The sequence below is a fragment of the Neophocaena asiaeorientalis genome, unplaced genomic scaffold, assembly GCF_003031525.2.
Source record: "Neophocaena asiaeorientalis asiaeorientalis breed wild unplaced genomic scaffold, Neophocaena_asiaeorientalis_V1.1 scaffold119, whole genome shotgun sequence".
Lineage (NCBI taxonomy): Eukaryota > Metazoa > Chordata > Mammalia > Artiodactyla > Phocoenidae > Neophocaena > Neophocaena asiaeorientalis.
The window spans coordinates 4,677,691-4,695,756 of record NW_020175821.1 but is presented as its reverse complement, the minus strand read 5'-3'; positions in this window follow the sequence as shown (position 1 = coordinate 4,695,756).

The window sequence follows — 18,066 nt, the reverse complement described above, 5'->3', positions numbered from 1 at the left end:
CACAGACACCCCACAACACACCACCAGACGTGGACCTGCCCACCAGAAAGACAAGATCTAGCCTCATGCACCAGAACACAGGCACTAGTCCCCTTCACCAGGGAGCCTACACAACCCACTAAACCAACCTTAGCCACTGTGGACAGATGCCAAAAACAACGGGAACTACAAACCTGCACCATGCAAAAAGGAGACCCCAAACACAGTAAGAAAAGCAAAATGAGAACACAGAGAAACACACAGCAGATGTCCGGTCAGAATGGCCATCATCATAAAATCTACAAACAATAAATGCTGGAGAGGGTGTGGAGAAAAGGAACCCTCTTGCACTATTGGTGGGAATGTAAATTGATACAGCCACTGTGGAGAACAGTATGGAGGTTCCTTAAAAAACGAAAAGTAGAACTACCATATGACCCAGCAATCCCATACTGGGCATATACCTTGAGAAAACCATAATTCAAAAAGGGTCATGTACCAAAACGTTCACTGCAGCTCTACTTACAATAGTCAGGACATGATAGCAACCTAAGTGTCCATCAACAGATGAATGGATAAAGAAGACGTGACACATATATACAATGGAATATTACTCAGCCATAAAATGAAACGAAGTTAAGTTATTTGTAGTGAGGTGGATGGACCTAGAGTCTGTCATACAGAGTGAAGTAGGCCAGAAAGAGAAAGACAAATACCGTATGCTAACACATATATATGGAATCTAAGAAAGAAACAAAAAAATTGGTCATGAAGAGCCTAGGGGCAAGACGGGAATAAAGATGCAGACCTACTAGAGAATGGACTTGAGGATATGGGGAGGGGGAAGGGTAAGCTGTGACAAAGTGAGAGAGTGGCATGGACATATATACACTACCAAACGTAAAATAGATAGCTAGTGGGAAGCAGCCGCATAGTACAGGGAGATCAGCTCGGTCCTCTATGACCACCTAGAGGAGTGGGACAGGGAGGGTAGGAGGGAGGTACAAGAGGGAGGAGATATGGGGATATATGTATATGTATAACTGATTCACTTTGTTATAAAGCAGAAACTAACACACCATTGTAAAGCAATTATACTCCAATAAAATGTAAAAAAAACAAAGAACAAAAAAACATAACCCTCAAAAAAAAAAAAAACAGTCAAAATACTTCCATGACTGTGTGTGTCATTAACAGAAGCTTTTCAGATGTCTAATGAGAGAGTCAGAAGCATATTCTCTCTGGATTACCCTGCACTAACCCCACACACTAGATTATATTGTAAGGACATGTGGTTTGGGTTAAGTATGGGAATTACTCTTAGAATCAATTCCAAGTGCCGCTTATTGACTTGGATCTATATGGCTGATTTAATGCAATCCATGATCATTCTAATGTGGCAGATATAAACACTCCTGGAAGAAGCTCACATTATTAGAGTTATGTACTATATAGGCAAGTCTGAGGTTCACAGCAGTCAGGAGATACTTCAGATGACAGATATTGATGCCTGAGGTCACTCTAGTGTCATCAGTGTTTGTAAAATCATCAGCTTTATCATAATTTGAAAACAGGTTTAAGGAGATATACACACACACACACATATGTCTTGTAGGTATCCGACGTCTTGTAGGTATCCACTAAAGAAAAACAGACCAAGGCCAATGAAATTAATCCATCGTCATCCTGTTGGCTAGCCCTACCTGCTACAGAAGCTGAGATTCTTTTCCTCAGCTGGGCTGCCAATGGGTTTAAGCTCCAGGAGATCTATGACTGCACCAGGATTCACTGACTCTACAGAAGACAGACTGGCTCCTTCATCTCTGCCCTGAGGCTTCAGCTCAGGATCTTGGTCTCTCTTCCCTCTTAGCAAAGACAAAAGGGCAACAATAAGCATGAGGAGTCAGATAAAAACAGCAAGTTTTAACATTAGCATCAAACTTAAACAAAGACTCGTTAAGAATTTCAATATTTGAACTAAAGATTCGAAAAAAGAAAACAGGCAGGAGAAGGCACATGAGCAAAGGAGAATGTTTCCAAACAGAGGTTATAGGGTTTATTTTAATGAGACCTCAATGATCTTCCGGAAATTTAATAGGAAACTTTATTCTAATTGTTTAATTGAGCTATGTTTGAGAAGTCTTGAAACTGGGAATTAATGAACAGGAAAATAAAATCTACTCAAAACTTTGGAACTTATGAAATTATTTTTCTAGTTACAGGAAAATAACCGTTTTGAATAATATGTAACAGAATTTGGGGAATCTTTTTGTCTTGCTGTGTTCCTTTTTAAGGCATCCTGCTTATCCCCAGGAGAAGAGGCTGGTGAGCTTCTTTATTGTGGACATTAAAAGTTTTTACTTACTATGTGTGAAAAATAAGGAATGGTCTCTATTCTCTCAAGAGCTTATCAGGGAGATAGACCTACAGAAATAAAGGAGCAAAAGGAAGAAATGTGAGTATTAGTGGGGGTCAAAGCAGGGGTGGGAAGGAGGGCTCTAGGTAATTTTATCTAAAAGCTATTTACCAACGATCAGCTTTCCAAATGACAATACCACTCAGTTTACTTTTCTTCTATTTCCTTGTGGTAAGTCAGGTTTATTTTACCTTCCTAATTGACGCTTAAGGAATATTGCTCTAGTCTCTGTTCCCAGATCTATGTTACAGTTGAATACTGAAGGGTGGAGAGAGGGGGCAAATTGAGTGGCATACGAAGATATATTAATAAGCGTAAAGTTTTGAATATGAATAATTTATATTAATCTTCTTCATTAATTTGTTCAGTTTTAAAGAGAAATATATTCATAAGAATTTTCATATTCAAGAACATGATTTCCAGAAATATATTCTTACTGAGTATATCATATCTGTTAAATAAATATTGGTCCAAGGGAACCATGATACAAATTAGGCTAATCAGAGTTCTTCCCTGGTAACAACTGAAGGTCAACAGCCCAGGGCTGTGGAGTTCAGAGAACAGATTTGGCAATGACGAAAGCTGTCTTGCTTCTCTGTCTATAGACTAAAGCAGAATAGGAATAGGCAGAAATGGATGAGGTATTGCCATTCAGGCTGCTATAACAGAATACCATAGACAGAGGAGCTTGTAAGCAATAGAAATTTATTCCTCACAGTTTTGGAAGCTGGGAAGTGCAAAATCAAGGTGCCAGCAGATTTGGTGTCTGATGGGGGGTTGTTTGTTCCCTGGTTCATAGACAGCCATTTTTATTGTGTCCTCATATGGCAGAAGGGCAAGGGAGCTCTCTTGAGCCTTTTTTATAAGGGACTAATCCCAGTCATAAGGGCTCTGCCCTCATGACCTAATTACCTCCTAAAGATCCCATCTTCAAATACCCTCATATTTGGAATTAGGTCTTAACATATGAATTTGGAGGAGATATAAGCAATTAGCCCATAGCAAATATGGAGAGAAAGGTGGACATGGAGGGGATAAATTTGAGACCCTAGTTCCAGTAGTTAGTCTTTAATTTGATTCTTTGAGTTTATAAGAACTGTGAAAGATCTGAAATTTTACCCCCTTTGCAAGCTAACAATTTGGCCTGCCATAGTCTCATGGTTGCTAAGTAGAAGACATGAAACTCTTGGTTCAGAGACAAAGGACTATTAGTCACACCCACAACAGTAGCTGGAATATCAGCATGTCCTTGTGCTCATTCCTCGAGTTCCATTTCCCATCTGGTGATGTGAAGAGGACAAAGTAACACTTGCACACACAGTGAGCTGCATTATGGAAGAGAAACCCTGAGCTTAGGGAACTCAGACCTTTTATAGTGGGGAGTAAGCCTGCTTGCCCTTTGTTTCAGAGTGAGACACTAGCTCTTCACTATACAAACATCCTTGAAAAAGTCCAGCAAAAAGACGCTCACTGCCTCTGCTTACAAGACATGCAGACACCTGAGATAGCAATGAAGAATTGTCGCCCATCAGAGATACCCTTGCATCCTTTTCAGCTCTGTGAGTTTATACCTTTACCTTAAGCTATCTATACTGTGTTTATGTCACTAACACACAGTGTGACAGTAGGGATCCCCCTTTTTAATGGTCCCTCCCACTCTACTATGAAATCAGAGTGATACAGGTTTATTATAAAATAAATATTTGAACATACTTTTCAAATGAAAATTCTTTGAAAGTAGAAAAGTATAAGATAAGCAATCCATTTAAAATTATACGTGGGATATTACCTGGATCTAAGTTTGGGATCAGTTTTCATTTCACAGCAGTTGACTAGACTCTTCATATTTCTTTTTTCATGGGGTGACAAAACAAAGCACATATTTTGGGTTATAGAAAAAATATATATTTTTTTGCAGTACGCGGGCCTCTTACTGTTGCGGCCTCTCCCGTTGCGGAGCACAGGCTCTGGACGCGCAGGCTCAGTGGCCATGGCTCACGGGCCCAGCCGCTCCGCGGCATGTGGGATCTTCCCGGACCGGGGCACGAACCTGTGTCCCCTGCATCAGCAGGCAGATTCTCAACCACTGCACCACCAGGGAAGCCTATCAACTGTAGTTCTCAACTGACTTGGGGTCTTGTAGACAGGAAACTATGAAACTGGTACTGGTGTTTGCTAGGATCCTCTGCCTTCTCCTTCTAATAGACCTCCATTTCTTATGTGTTCCTACTCATAAGACCTCACTCTAAGTTAACTGCTAACTGATCTCATTAATACATTATCTGTATAAAAGATTTAAGACAAATATCCTGCCAGGGAAAAGTACTTATATTGTAATATAAAATTCTATAGGAATGCAAAGTCTTTAGGAAGGAATCAAAAGAAGCACTAACAGTGGCATCATAAGAGACATCAGGTGGCTAGTTAAGGATTAGAGAAAGCTAAGAATCATCTAAATCATACCATTTCAGATAGCTATTTTAAGGCCACCAGATATGGTTTACCCCTAGGGGAAATAGGTCTTACTTCTGTTCCTGGTGATTAGACTTCTCTTTCTGGTGGACTATCCATGTCTATATTTCAAGCACCTAACACAGTGTCTGACACATAAAAAGTGTTTAGTAAGCACTGTTTAAGAAATGAAGATAAGTCACTACAGGCAAACATACCGAAATAAAGTGGTAGTCAGCTCATCAAGGTCATGTGCTTACTCATCCAGTTTTCAGGAAACTGAACGAATCGATACAGGCAACAACTCACATATAATCAAGATAATCATGCTTGAATTAATGTTCATGCAAATCATCATCTAAAGGAAAACTTTGGCTAAAGAATTTACTTAAAGGAGATTTTCTTGCTCCCAGTTGAATCTCCTAGCAACGAATGAGAGTCCTTTTCCCTTCATTTGCATGTACATGTGTGCATGCTGTATTTGCAGGATGCGGAGAAGATGGGGGAAGTGGAGAGGACATCCAACCACCTCCATGGCTTCTCCCCTCTAAGGAAAGCTGTTTTCTCCATCAGCGGCTGGTGGCAGACTTCTCCATATCCATTTGCCATGGAAGGGTGAGCGGCTGGAATGTAAAGCCCGGGCTTAGTCTGAGAAAATAAACTCCCATCTAAGGACAGATGTGAGGTTTCCAGTCCTTAACTGCCCTGGAAACATCATTTCACCCTGTGTTTGCCTTTGTGTTTAGAAATGTGGAGGAATGTATACGTCAAACTGTTGCTTGCTGTGGGCATCTTTCCTCCTCTTCCCTGCTGAGACTAAGTATACGAGGTCAAAGAGAAAGAGCTATGGGTAAATTCAGGATTATTCTATAAAGTCATATAGATAATTCATAAAAGCATCATTTTGTCTATATTGTGGATAAGAGTCAGTGTTCTCACTGTTGGGAAATGAAACTACAATTGTGAAAGGGGTAAGGCTGGAAAGAACCCTGTGGCATTGGATTGGAATTGGAGTTACCATTATGAACCCATAATTTTATATATAGAAATAGATATACATGGATTTGTAGCTATATCTGCTGAGAGGGCATAGCAGCAAAAACAATAAGTATACCTAATGGTCATACTTTGTTTTCTAAATATCATTCTTCACTAAAAGGAACAGGGTCCTTGAGAAATGTTTGATTCCAGGCTTGTGGCATGGAAAGTATAACATGAGCAGGGAGGGAATAGTGTATTGTGCTAAAAAAGAAGAAGTACTCAAAGAATGATGGAAGAACATCAGGAGAACATAGGATCCAGCTTGCAGGGGCTCCCACTAACCAAATCTGGGACAATTGTAGCACCAATATGAAAGAGAGAGAGAGAGAGAGAGAGACAAAGAGGGGAGGAGAGAGGGAGAGAAGGAGTGAGGAAAGGAGGAAGGGAGAGAGGGAGAGGAAATTAAAGTAAACGTGGCAAAACGTTAACATTTGGGAAATTTGGTGGAAGGGTATATGGAAATTTTTGGTATTATTTTTGCAATTTTTCTGTAAGTCCGAAACTATTTCAAAAGAAAAAGGTTAAACACATGTAAAAATAGTTGTAGGAGGAGATAAATGAAACAAGATTAGCAAAATATCGATAACTGTTGAAGTTGGATATTAGATACTTGGGAAGTCATTGTACTATTTTCTCTATTGTTATGTATGATTGAATCATTTCCATAATAAAAAGTGAAAAAAAAAATAATGAAAAACACCCATGTGATTTTCCTTGAAGACGGCCTCTCCTGTTTCTAATCCCACAGTTCCATGATATCCAGGCCCCTGTGCGTGACACATGATAGTAACATCAATTTGTTTTCTCTTTTCTGGTCTTGAGTTGTCCTACCCACTGTGGTCCACCCTCCCCACTACCAACCAGAGGAGTAGTCTTTCTGAAATATATCGTTTAATATTTTATCCCCCTCCCTCTAGCTCATAAATCTTTCACTCCCTTCCCATGCCAAGAGGAGAAACCCTGAGCTTTCGTTTCTAAGCTCTCAAGGTCCTCTATAATTAGGTCCTGACCTACTTCTACAACCTCATCTTCCAAATTTCTCACATGAATATTCTTCTTCATTAAACGCTGTTTTCCTTGTCTTGTCCCTAGGGCTCTTTGGACAGTCTTACCTCTGTACATGGCAAGTCTGAAAATATGTCCACAACTTTCTTTTTTAAAAAAAATCTTTACTCTCCGTTTAGGATGACTGACGGGGATAATGGGGGTTAGGGTTTTTTTCAAAGGGATGGGCTATGACCATTCCCCACCAGAACTGGTTATTTATTTTGTGGGATTCTAGCCTGGGAATGGGCTCTTTGAGGCTGCTGGGATTCTGGGCAAAGGGTGGACTAGGTTTGCTGGAGGACATGTTTATTTTCTCATGAATTTTTTAGAGTCTAAGTCATGTATTGGTCTATAGTGAGTCTGCAGGCAAGTTTCACTAACTCCAAAACATCCCATCTGTTCTTCCCCTATTCTCTTCGTCTTGACTCAAAATTTATCCGGTCTTCCCAGCTCTCTTCCAAGACTCTTAGACATATTCTTTCATTGGTTAGATTGGACATTGTTAGCATGTAAATTTGGGGAGTACCTTCTGTCCTCCCTTTATCTCATAGTCTGTGATACATTCTTTCTATCTTTAGCAACAATCTGAATGATAGAGAAGTTTATTATTGACACAAAGACTTCTATTATAGTGATTTTCACATGTCTCAGAGCAAATGCTTGTATAAATAGTTGTTCAATTATTTACTCACCGATCTGTAGAAACCAGATCATTTTTTTATAATTTTTTTTTTTGCGGTACGCGAGCCTCTCACTGTTGTGGCCTCTCCCGTTGCGGAGCACAGGCTCCGGACGCGCAGGCTCAGCGGCCATGGCTCACGGGCCCAGCTGCTCCGCAGCATGTGGGATCTTCCCGGACCGGGGCACAAACCCGTGTCCCCTGCATCAGCAGGCGGACTCTCAACCACTGCGCCACCAGGGAAGCCCGAAACCAGATCATTTATTCATAAATGTTCCAATCACATTGCCCTACTGCAAGAGAACTTAGAGACCCTGAAAGCAAGTAAGTGAAGGGAAACAGATAGAACCCTGAATAGGGGCTCACTTAATCTTTCTCCACATGTTTGACAACTTCTAAATGCCTGAACATCATGCTCTTTTCAGCATCTCAATATTTTCTTCCTATGCTAATTCCAGGCACCTTTACACTTCTATTATGGTTGGACTACTTTCAAAGTATGTGGATTCTACAACTTTGGATAACCGCAAACTCCTTCACTTCCCACTCCATGATACATTTGGTAGTTAAGCGTACACAACTGACAACTGGTCAACCTCTTAACAAAACTATCCCCCATGGTGCAGTCGTCTTTTAACAGCTCCTTGGAAGTCTTCTGAACTCTAATAATCATTTGTTTTGGATCCTTAGGGAACACTTATCCTATCATAAGAACAGATGATCTTTCTCGGTCCATTCCGGCCTCTGATAATACATCATCTTAGAATGTCCTAATAATAAGAATAACCAGCATTTCTATATGCTTATCATGTGCAAGACCCTATTCTAAATGCTTAACCTGCATGAATTCATTTAAGTCCATTTAAATTTTCTAGTCTTTCATGTGACTAGCCTCTGAGATAAACCTCCTCAGAAATATTCTGGGCAGTCCTATGACACTCATTTGCCAGAAATTCTAGCACAAGCTAGAATTGGAAACATAATGAGCCAAGTCTGTGGTTTGCTATGGCAGCCTTTGGCGACTAAAAAAAGAAAAAAATTAAAGAAATGCTATTTCTATTAGAAAAACAATATTTTCTAAAGTTCCAAAGAGACAAACAATTATGAAACTCCCAACACATTTTGGTGGTTGGAAAGTAGAAAGTAGAAAATGGCTTTTAAAAAAATGGGCAAAATACATCTTGCAACCATATTACCAGTGGCTTTAAATGGAAAGGATGACAGGCCAACCTGGGTACAGGGCTAGCATTTCATCTCAAGAACTTTTTCAATTCTGTGGTCTCAAAACAACTCCAGAAAAAGCATTCTCAGAACATGGTCTAATACTAAGTAAATACTACACATTTTACAGTTTCGGATCTAGGGCCCAGGAAACACAAGATTAAACAATGGCAGAAATATTGTGGGCTAGGAGCTCTGGATTCACTAGCTCTAAGCACATGAAGCCGTAGCTCCCAGTGCCCACCATTAAAAGACAGGATTAATTGAACGCAGTCCTATTAAACTGCTCTCCTGAGGCCTCTCTAGCCTCTTATGTTTCTCAGTCAATGAGGTCTTTGCCTTCCTTTTCTCCTTAAATTTCTAAGACCCCGTATTGTCCTGGATCTTCCTCCTTTCTAACAGCTCTGAGCCTGTATCTACTTGCTCCACTTCTTCCACATCCCCAGGAATTAAGTTTGAGGCCTCTACTTTCTTAACACACGTATAAGTTCCAGGAAAGCATGGAAAGCTTCATTCACAATTTCTACTATCCCCTCTGTGCAAATGACTTTTAAATCATCATTCCAACCCCCAATTCTCTGCTGAGTGCCAATCCTGTATACCTAACAGGGGTTAGACCTTTTCTCTTGGATTTCATGCAATCACTCCACCTCATGATTAACAGGGTACCACGTCTTTTACCATGAACCAGGAATTATACTAAGCACTTTCTTTATCTTCTCATTACTGTTTTTATTTCTATTAATGGATGCTTTGGCTACAGATTCCTATTTTACTTTTAAATATGAGAAAGTCGTGAAAAAATACGAAGTTAGTTCAAACAGCTTTACCCTTTTCCACACATTACTTATGAATTAAAAACTCTTTATACATTGTCACTGATCATAAGTCTGGAATAAATATTAACTCATTTGCCTGATTTCAGTGGTATGAATTCTCTGAGCCCTGGTGACAGTCCTGCTGTTGCCATCTCTCAGAGAGCGGGGATTCTAGAAGTGGTTAAATGTAAAGGGGAAGTTTCTCCCCCAGAAGTATGGAAGCAAAGGAGGTGGCACGTAGGAAACTGGATCTTTCTAGGGGTAGGGGGAAATGGGGGGATTTTTACATCTTCAGCTTCTCCAGGAATCATGAGGATGGGCTGGTCCTGGCCAGGAGTGTTTATCTCCTTGAGGGCAGCCAGGGTTAGCAGAGCCAGTGGCCTCTCCAGGCTGTGTCTAGTAATCACAACATGAAATTCTGTCCTGTTACTCAGGAGACTTGTTCACCTTGGCCAGTTGTCTGCTTCCCTCAGGTGGCTGTGGAATCCATGATCTTTACTGCAGGTACCTCCATAGAGGTGGGAAGCTAGTCTCATCCGCTATTTCTGTAGCTTCTCAGCTAGACACGAGCACCCGGGCTAATCCCTCCCCTGCTCCATTCAGCATGCTATGTGTCTCCATTTTTCCTTCCACCCAACAAGATACCCTCAGCCTCAATGACCAAAACTTTTTCCTAACCAGTCTTCTTAACCTCAGCCTCCCCTCCCTTCTAAATGATTTTATGTACCAGAGTCAGATTAATTTCCTTTCTTCGTTCCAATTCCCATCCCCAAAGTCCTTAGAGGCTCCCCATTAAGATAAAGCACAGATCCTTAGTCTGGCATTATTTGGAATATTTTCCAAATCACTATCTCTACATTTTTAAACAGTTATTTTCTCACCTTTGTTTCAATCACACTGGTGAACTCAATGCTCCTAGATAAGCAATATTCCCCCCCATCTACTAGTACCTACTTCAGGTGCTGGTGGGATAAAAGAATGTCTATGAAAATACCCAGTTTGCTCTGTCATACTGAGCCCTGTTAAATGGGCAATGTCCTTGAACCTCATACCCTATGGATTGAAGGTGAAGCTCAGTTATTTAACAAGCCTTTAGGACAGCCATCCTCTTTGCACAACCTTGTTGGGTCTCCCACCTCTGCTCTCGGGAGAGATGAGAGCTACTTAAACTGCCCTCCAGGCTTCCTCTTTGCCATTGTAACTGGTCTGTTCTAAGCGGTCATCTGTAGCATCAAATTCCCAAAGCTGTGCCCATCATGAGCAAGGAAACAATCATTTCCTCAGACTTGAGTTTCTCCCACATTTGGTAACTTTTATTCCAGTATTAAAAGTTCTCATTTGCACTTTTGTTTTTGCAGACACTCTGTAGGACCTTTTGATGCAGACCCAGTGGCTATTAGATATCCTTCTAACCGAGGGCCGTTTCTATTTCCTGATCTTATTTCCTTAGTTGCCGGGCTCACGGCATGGATATACAGTCAGCCCTATCCTAAATCCTGGCTACTCAGCACTGGCCTCATCACTGCTATTGTCGTCCTTAAATGAACTTCCATCCAAATATGCTTCCAGAAGCAGTTATTCCCCTTAAAATAAATAAGGGACCAAATGAGGAGAAGAGATCACTGTATACTTCACTCCCTATGTTGAGCTTCTCCCTTCTGTGGTTCATGATGAATTCCAAGACCTGACTATTTGATAGGGGTTTAGGGAAAAATCATGTACCATTACTTTTAGTCATAGAAAATAGACGCCCCAGGCTGGTCGGGGATTATAAAGGCCTTTGTCAGAGCTCTGCTAGATTTAGCCTAAGGGGATCAATTTGCTTTCACTTCCAGTCCTATATAAATGTCTCTCAGCCTCTCTCAATAGCACTGTTTAGACATTAGGAACTGTAGGCAAGGCTGTGACTTCATAGGATATCAAAACTGGAAGGAATAATAAAATTTACATGACCATGTATGGTATTATTGAGCTGTCAATTTCAATTTTTATGACTGATACTTCAGAGCAGGGAAACCAAGTCTGAGAATACCAATTCTGAGTACATATGTGTCTGCCCAGGAAGTGGACAAACATTTGCTTTTATTTTCTCCTTTGAGCCTAATTATCCTACCATGATCAGAGATGGGGAAACTAAGAGATTAGGTAAAATTTCCCCATAGAAACAACTCTAGTAAGTGACAGAGTCCAGATTTGGATCTGTTCTCTTTTTTACCAGCTCCTTGAAAGCCCTTAGCCTAGGACTGACTGTTTGGGGACTATGAAAGTCTAGCTTCCTTATCTCTAACCAAGACAAACTCTGAGGTGTGGCACCCTCTGAGCACCCCGTGGGGTCTAGAGGAGGCTGGGGCTTTGCCTGAGATCACAGCCTCAGCCTCTACCCTGCAGTGCTGATGAGTGGCAGGGATGGCACTGTCACACCGGTCTCTCCTTCCAAGTCCAGGGTTGTCCCCATCAAAGGGACTAACCACATCTGTTATTTCAAACTTCAAAACATACCTAAAGAGTGACACAAATGTAAATGTCTGAGGCACTTTCCAAGTCTCTCCTGACACCTTTCTGGTCTCCTAATCTACAAATGGTTGGTTGGTTAAGCTATCAAATCCCAGTGACACAGTGGCAGGCTGTAGGCTGTTTATTCTATCACAGATTCTTGCCTCATTTACTAAACTCCTATGTATCACTGACATCACTTGGGGCAGACTGGGAAAGAGAGGCTCTTGCTTGACGTTGCTTTTTTCACATAATGAGTTCCCCGCCCCCCCCCTGCCCCCGGCACAGCCTTACTTGGATGAGGCAGCAGGTTGTACAGGAGATGTGAGCCCTGGAGGGAAGAAAGCACCACCCAGTCTCCACAGCAACATTGCAAGGGAGCGAAGAGGTGTTTTCAGTTACTCTCGACAGTGCTTTTAGCAAATATCAAACTATTTCTCACACTCTCCCAGTCATAAGCACTGCTAATTTCTCCCCAAATCAGTATAAAACTGTGAATGATTGACAGCAGCTTTATGTGTATTTCTCCTAAATACCAAGGACTCCAGAATCAGAGAGGTTTGGGTTCAAATCCTTGATGCACCATTTACTCATTGAGGGTCCTTAAGACTAAATTACCTCCACTCTAGAAAAAAGACAGGACCTACCCAACTGAGAGGTAAGAATGAAATAAGTGGCAAATATATATTCTAATGGGCTCCAAACAGGTCCTGGCACAATGTAGGCCTTCACATGTTAGTTCCTTCCACTCCCCATCTTTCTTTCTGTCCAAGAGTTATTTGCATAGTAATCGTAACCTTAAACAGCAAAAGGAAAGCTCTGAGGGTTGAGTTTCAGGAATCACTTATTAGTCAAGGACGATATTGGGGGAGGGGTGGGCTCAATACTCCCACAGTCACATGACGTAGATATTTACTTCATTCACAGGTGAGACCAGCCAGGGTGTGACTGTCAGAGCTGAACCAGGCAGCCTGTGTCTTGGTCCTCATGGGTAGGTTGATTTATGTTCCCCTGAGACCCTGATGGTGAGAAGAAAGAGAACCAGGCTAATCTCTCTCCTCAGGTCCTCATAGTGATAGAAGGATCATATGAAACCCCGAAGCCTCAGACAACCAAGAGAAGATCAATTTTTAGACACCCTTCCCAGTATGTGTGCATCTCCGGTTGACCACATAGTAAATGTGGCAGCCTCTCTCTCCCAGGCAAAGATTGTGAGCAGAAAGAGAAGCAGGCAATCAGAACTCACAGTGAGTCACAGGCCATTTAACTTGTTTCTGGTTTTGACTTTCATGAACCAAGGGAAAAAGGAAGTTTTATTCTTTTCATTCTGTTCCATTACAATAACGACTCTGTGAAAACACTTTTAGAAGTTTCATTTGAAGTCTGGGGCACTTCCTGGATGATGAGGATCCAGATATGCTATGCTTGGTTTTCTAAAATAAACCCAGAATAGGATTAGTAGGTCACTAATTCTCAGGAGGTGATGCTCTGGCAGGTCAATAACTTGGAGAAGGAAGCAGGCATCACTGTCATGGATATTCTCTGAATCTAACATAACATAAAGAAACCATGCGGGGACGGGGAGGGGGGTGATTGAAAATAAATTCAAGTCAATGTGTGGAATCAATCAATGAAGAGGATGAAAGCAGCTTCAATGAAGTGCAGTGCTGAGTTAGAGGGATTGGTAATTACTTGTTAGTTACAATTCTCAACACAGACATCCTTTCCCAATTATCTATTTATGAGTGTTTTTGGGTTTTTTTTGTTTTTTGTTTTTTTGCAGTACGCGGGCCTCTCACTGCTATGGCCTCTCCCGTTGCGGAGCACAGGCTCTGGATGCACAGGCTCAGCGGCCATGGCTCATGGGCCCAACCACTCCGCGGCATGTGGGATCCTCCCAGGCCGGGGCACGAACCCGTGTCCCCTGCATCAGCAGGCAGACTCTCAACCACTGCGCCACCAGGGAAGCCCTTATGAGTGTTTTTTAAGGTGACACAGATGAGAGGGTGAGAGAGAAAAGGTTGGAGAGGCAAGTGACCTTGAATTCCTTAATTAATTTCTTCTTCCTATAAGAAAAAGAAGACAAGGAGAAGTAGTTTTTCCTCTTCTACTTGTAGGTAAGTTCAATCTCATTCCTTATAGATAGCCTCAATCTAGGAGAAGAGTCCAAGAACATTTTGGTTCAGAAACATTTTGAAAATGTTCATTGGTGAGTTTGACACAGGTCTTTCTTGTGGACAATCTGGTCATGCACAACTTTATGTTCTTCCTAGTAGCTGTCAAAGAAATGTGGGATGAGTGAGGATTATCCTCTTAGTAAAAGAGGGAGTCTCAGATCAAAGTCTTCCATGTATATTTGTCATTTAGATATTTTTTAACTAATAAGGAGAAATGGTCATAAAACTCTTCTGGAGGCTTGCCTGCCCTAAAACAAAAAGGAACTCCAACACTTATGCATAAAAATTTCCTTTGAAGCAGATACATCAAGTTACTCAGAGTCAGCATCAGGTAATCAAAAATCCCAGTCCAGTGGCTACAACCAGGGCTATTTAGGGGCAGGTCTTGGACACCTGCAGAGGGGTCTGTGGGCCTCCCTAGATTCTTAGGCTCTCTTCAGGCAATGCTTGGAGGCTTTCTCAAAAGTTTTAGCCAATCCATATAGGTTCCATCTCACCAATGAGAAGCCTGGACTAATATTCATCATTTTATCAAAGAGATAGTAACTCCTATGTTAAAAAAAATCTTATAAACACAAACATGCCAATAGGAAATCAGCAAAACTTTGTTAAAAAAGGGAAACTTGTTGAGTAAATCAGGAAGCTAAGAAGTATACAAAATGAATTTAACCTCACTCATAATTATAGAGAGGCAAAGTAAAATAAGGTGCTATTTTGATCTATTATATCGGTAAATAACATTCTGTATATTTTGCCATGAGGAACTGAATTCACTAATACACTTGAATGGGATAGCAGTTGTTATAAACATTATGAAGTTTATCAATTTGTATTTAAATAAATAAATAAATAAATAAATAAATAAATAAATAAATAAAAGAGGCTGGATATGAGTGTAAACCTATTTCTAGTGAAAACTGAAAAACATGGAGAATAAAGCAAATTAAAATCAGAGAAAAAAATTGATGGAGAAATCCAAATTCACAGAGAAGAAAATCAGGCTAAGAATCTAGAGAAAGACTTAGATGAACCCTTATACCTCAGCTCTGCTATTTACTAAATGCCAGATTGTGAACAAGTTACTTGGCCTCTCTAGTCCTAAGTTTTCTCATCTAGAGGCAAAGGTGTGAACCCAGTGTCAACTTAGCTGGGCTGGAGGCCTAGGCATGTATCCCCTTCTCTCTATGGAGAAGAATGTAATTTCAATGGACTCAAGTGGATTTCCTCATGTTGACACCCTGCTTAGACCTCCAGTTCCCTCCTATGTAAAAGGAGGAGGTTGAATTACATCATCTCTAAGTCCCACATGCTCCACCACTGATTTTGCTATCTGCAGCAAATTATTTAATTTCTCCAGAACTCAGTTCCGCAGTTATAAAATGGGAGAAATAGTTACCTATTTCATAGGGCTGTTATAAGGATCAGTTTGTGTTCGGAAAATGAAAGAATACTTGGCACATAGAAACCAGTTCCTAAAGGCTATTCGTATTACTATTAGCATTACTATTTTTATTATTATTAAATACTTCAGATTTATGGTGAATTGAGCCCTACAGTATACTTTCAAGTATGGGCTTTAAAACCATTTTTAAAAACCCATTTATTATTTTCATCCTTTCTTAAAAAATAAAATCCTTACTTATTTAAAAGAAAGACCAAGAGGCACAAGATGTTGCTTAGAGTCTTAAAGAGTTGGATCCACGTCTCCAATTTTGTATCTAAAGCTGGGCTTTTAGCCAACTTCTTGGCTGGGAAGAGAACTGGACTCTATTTCCACGATATCAAAGCAAGAGGTTAGTTCAGCCAGTTTCATCAAACAACCAGCCAGTTCTGTGAAACAATGGTCCAACTGGAGGCTCATCCTTAGTGGAGCCAAGCTGCCTCTAGTGCCAGCACAAACAACCACTCAAAGAGAGGCTACATGTCCTGCTCAGAGAGCTGGGTGTCGAGTTCTAACTCATCAGAAGATTATGAAGGATTTTGATGTTGACTGCTTCCAGCTCTTAATAAAACCAGTTGAGATCTAAGCCACAGATTGGTGAAGACATTCCAGACATAAAGACCACAAAAAGGTCTGTGCAAGTGAAGCTTTACTCTGAAGCACTTTTCTTCCCCACGCGCCCTGCCCCCGCCCCCCTCCACAGCTGACACGGTGTGGTATTACTAATGTCTGTTTTCTTTAGATCCAGCCCTTTTCTCAAAGAAGGCGTGGGAACTTTAAGCCCATCTCTGTCACCATTTCTGGGTGTTCCTTTCAGTTATTTGCAGGAGAGGAGGGAAGAAAGGGAGGGCTGAATGGCACAGGCTGGACAAGTATGGCTCTCATGCAACTTCCTGTGTTCCCTCTGAAGAGAGTACAGCTATCTCTGTACTCTAGAGATAACCAGTCTGATTCTTTACAAAATGACAGTGAACATTTTTATGGAACTCTGGTGAGAAAAAGAACAGTCCTTAGAGATGTGTGCATAGGCCATTGTAAACACTTCAGTGCATTCCCTATGTCATATGGCCTCTCATTAAGGATTAACTATCGGTCCTGTATTAACGACTGATTTTTTAAATAAATGCTTTTTAATGAAAGATTTCAGCCATACAGAAAATTACAGGAAATAGCATAATGAACATTCATATACCCACCACTCAGATTTCATATGTTAATATTTTGTCCCTGCTTTTATTTTTAAAACTGTGAAGTAGTTCCACCACACTGAAAAGTACAAGGTAAAGATTTAATGAGTAGCTTTGCAAATAAAAAGTAAAGTACTTAGAACAGTGTCTGGACCATAGCAAACTCTAAGTGAGCTACTATTTTTGTTGCTGTTACCCATACCAAGCTTTATCAGGTTTTAACATTTTGCCATATTTGTCTCAGATAATTTTTAAGAAATCAAAATACGAAAACACTCAAGACCCCCTGTTTATCCCCCTTGATATCTTTCCCTTCTTCCCTTTCTCACTCCCTCTCACTGCCCTCTCTCAATGCTCTGCTTCCTCAATCTCTCACTCCCACTCTTTGCAGAGAATACCACTGCCCTGAATTTTATGTTGATTTTCCCAATTTTTATACTTTGGCATCATATTGTCTGGATTACTGTATTCTCAAGCAATATTTAGTATAGTTTTCTTATTTATAATTATGTATGTATTGTATAAATTGCTTTGCACTCAACAGGTTTTTCAGGTTTATTTGTGTTGATGTATATAACTCTAGTTCATTCATTTTAACTTCTGTATAATATTTACTACATAAATATTTATTATCTATATTTTGATGATCATTGAGGTTGTTTCTAGTTTTTTTGTGCAATAAACAAATACCGGTTTTCTTGTATACATATGAAAGGGTTAATTTAAGGCAGTGCATAATACATACATGTACCCATGTACAAACATACACTTAGATGATACTGAAACCAGTTTCACAGACCAACCTTTTATTATTTTACTAATTTTTACTATTTACTCTTCATTCTATTTTATTTTGTTCCATTCCATTCCATTTTTGTCCATACCTGTCTGATCTATCCTATTCTGAAAAAAGCAAATGTGGGTTGTGATTCCCCAAACTGATTTTTCATTTCACTAATCAGTCTAAATGCATGATTTGAATTACACTGCTTTAGGTTTTTTATGTGAAGATGGAAATCCTGAGTGATATACCATAAGAATCTTCAACTTTACTAGTATCAGCTCCCGTGAAATACACCCCCCCCCCCACCAAAAGAAAAAAAACACCGTTGATCA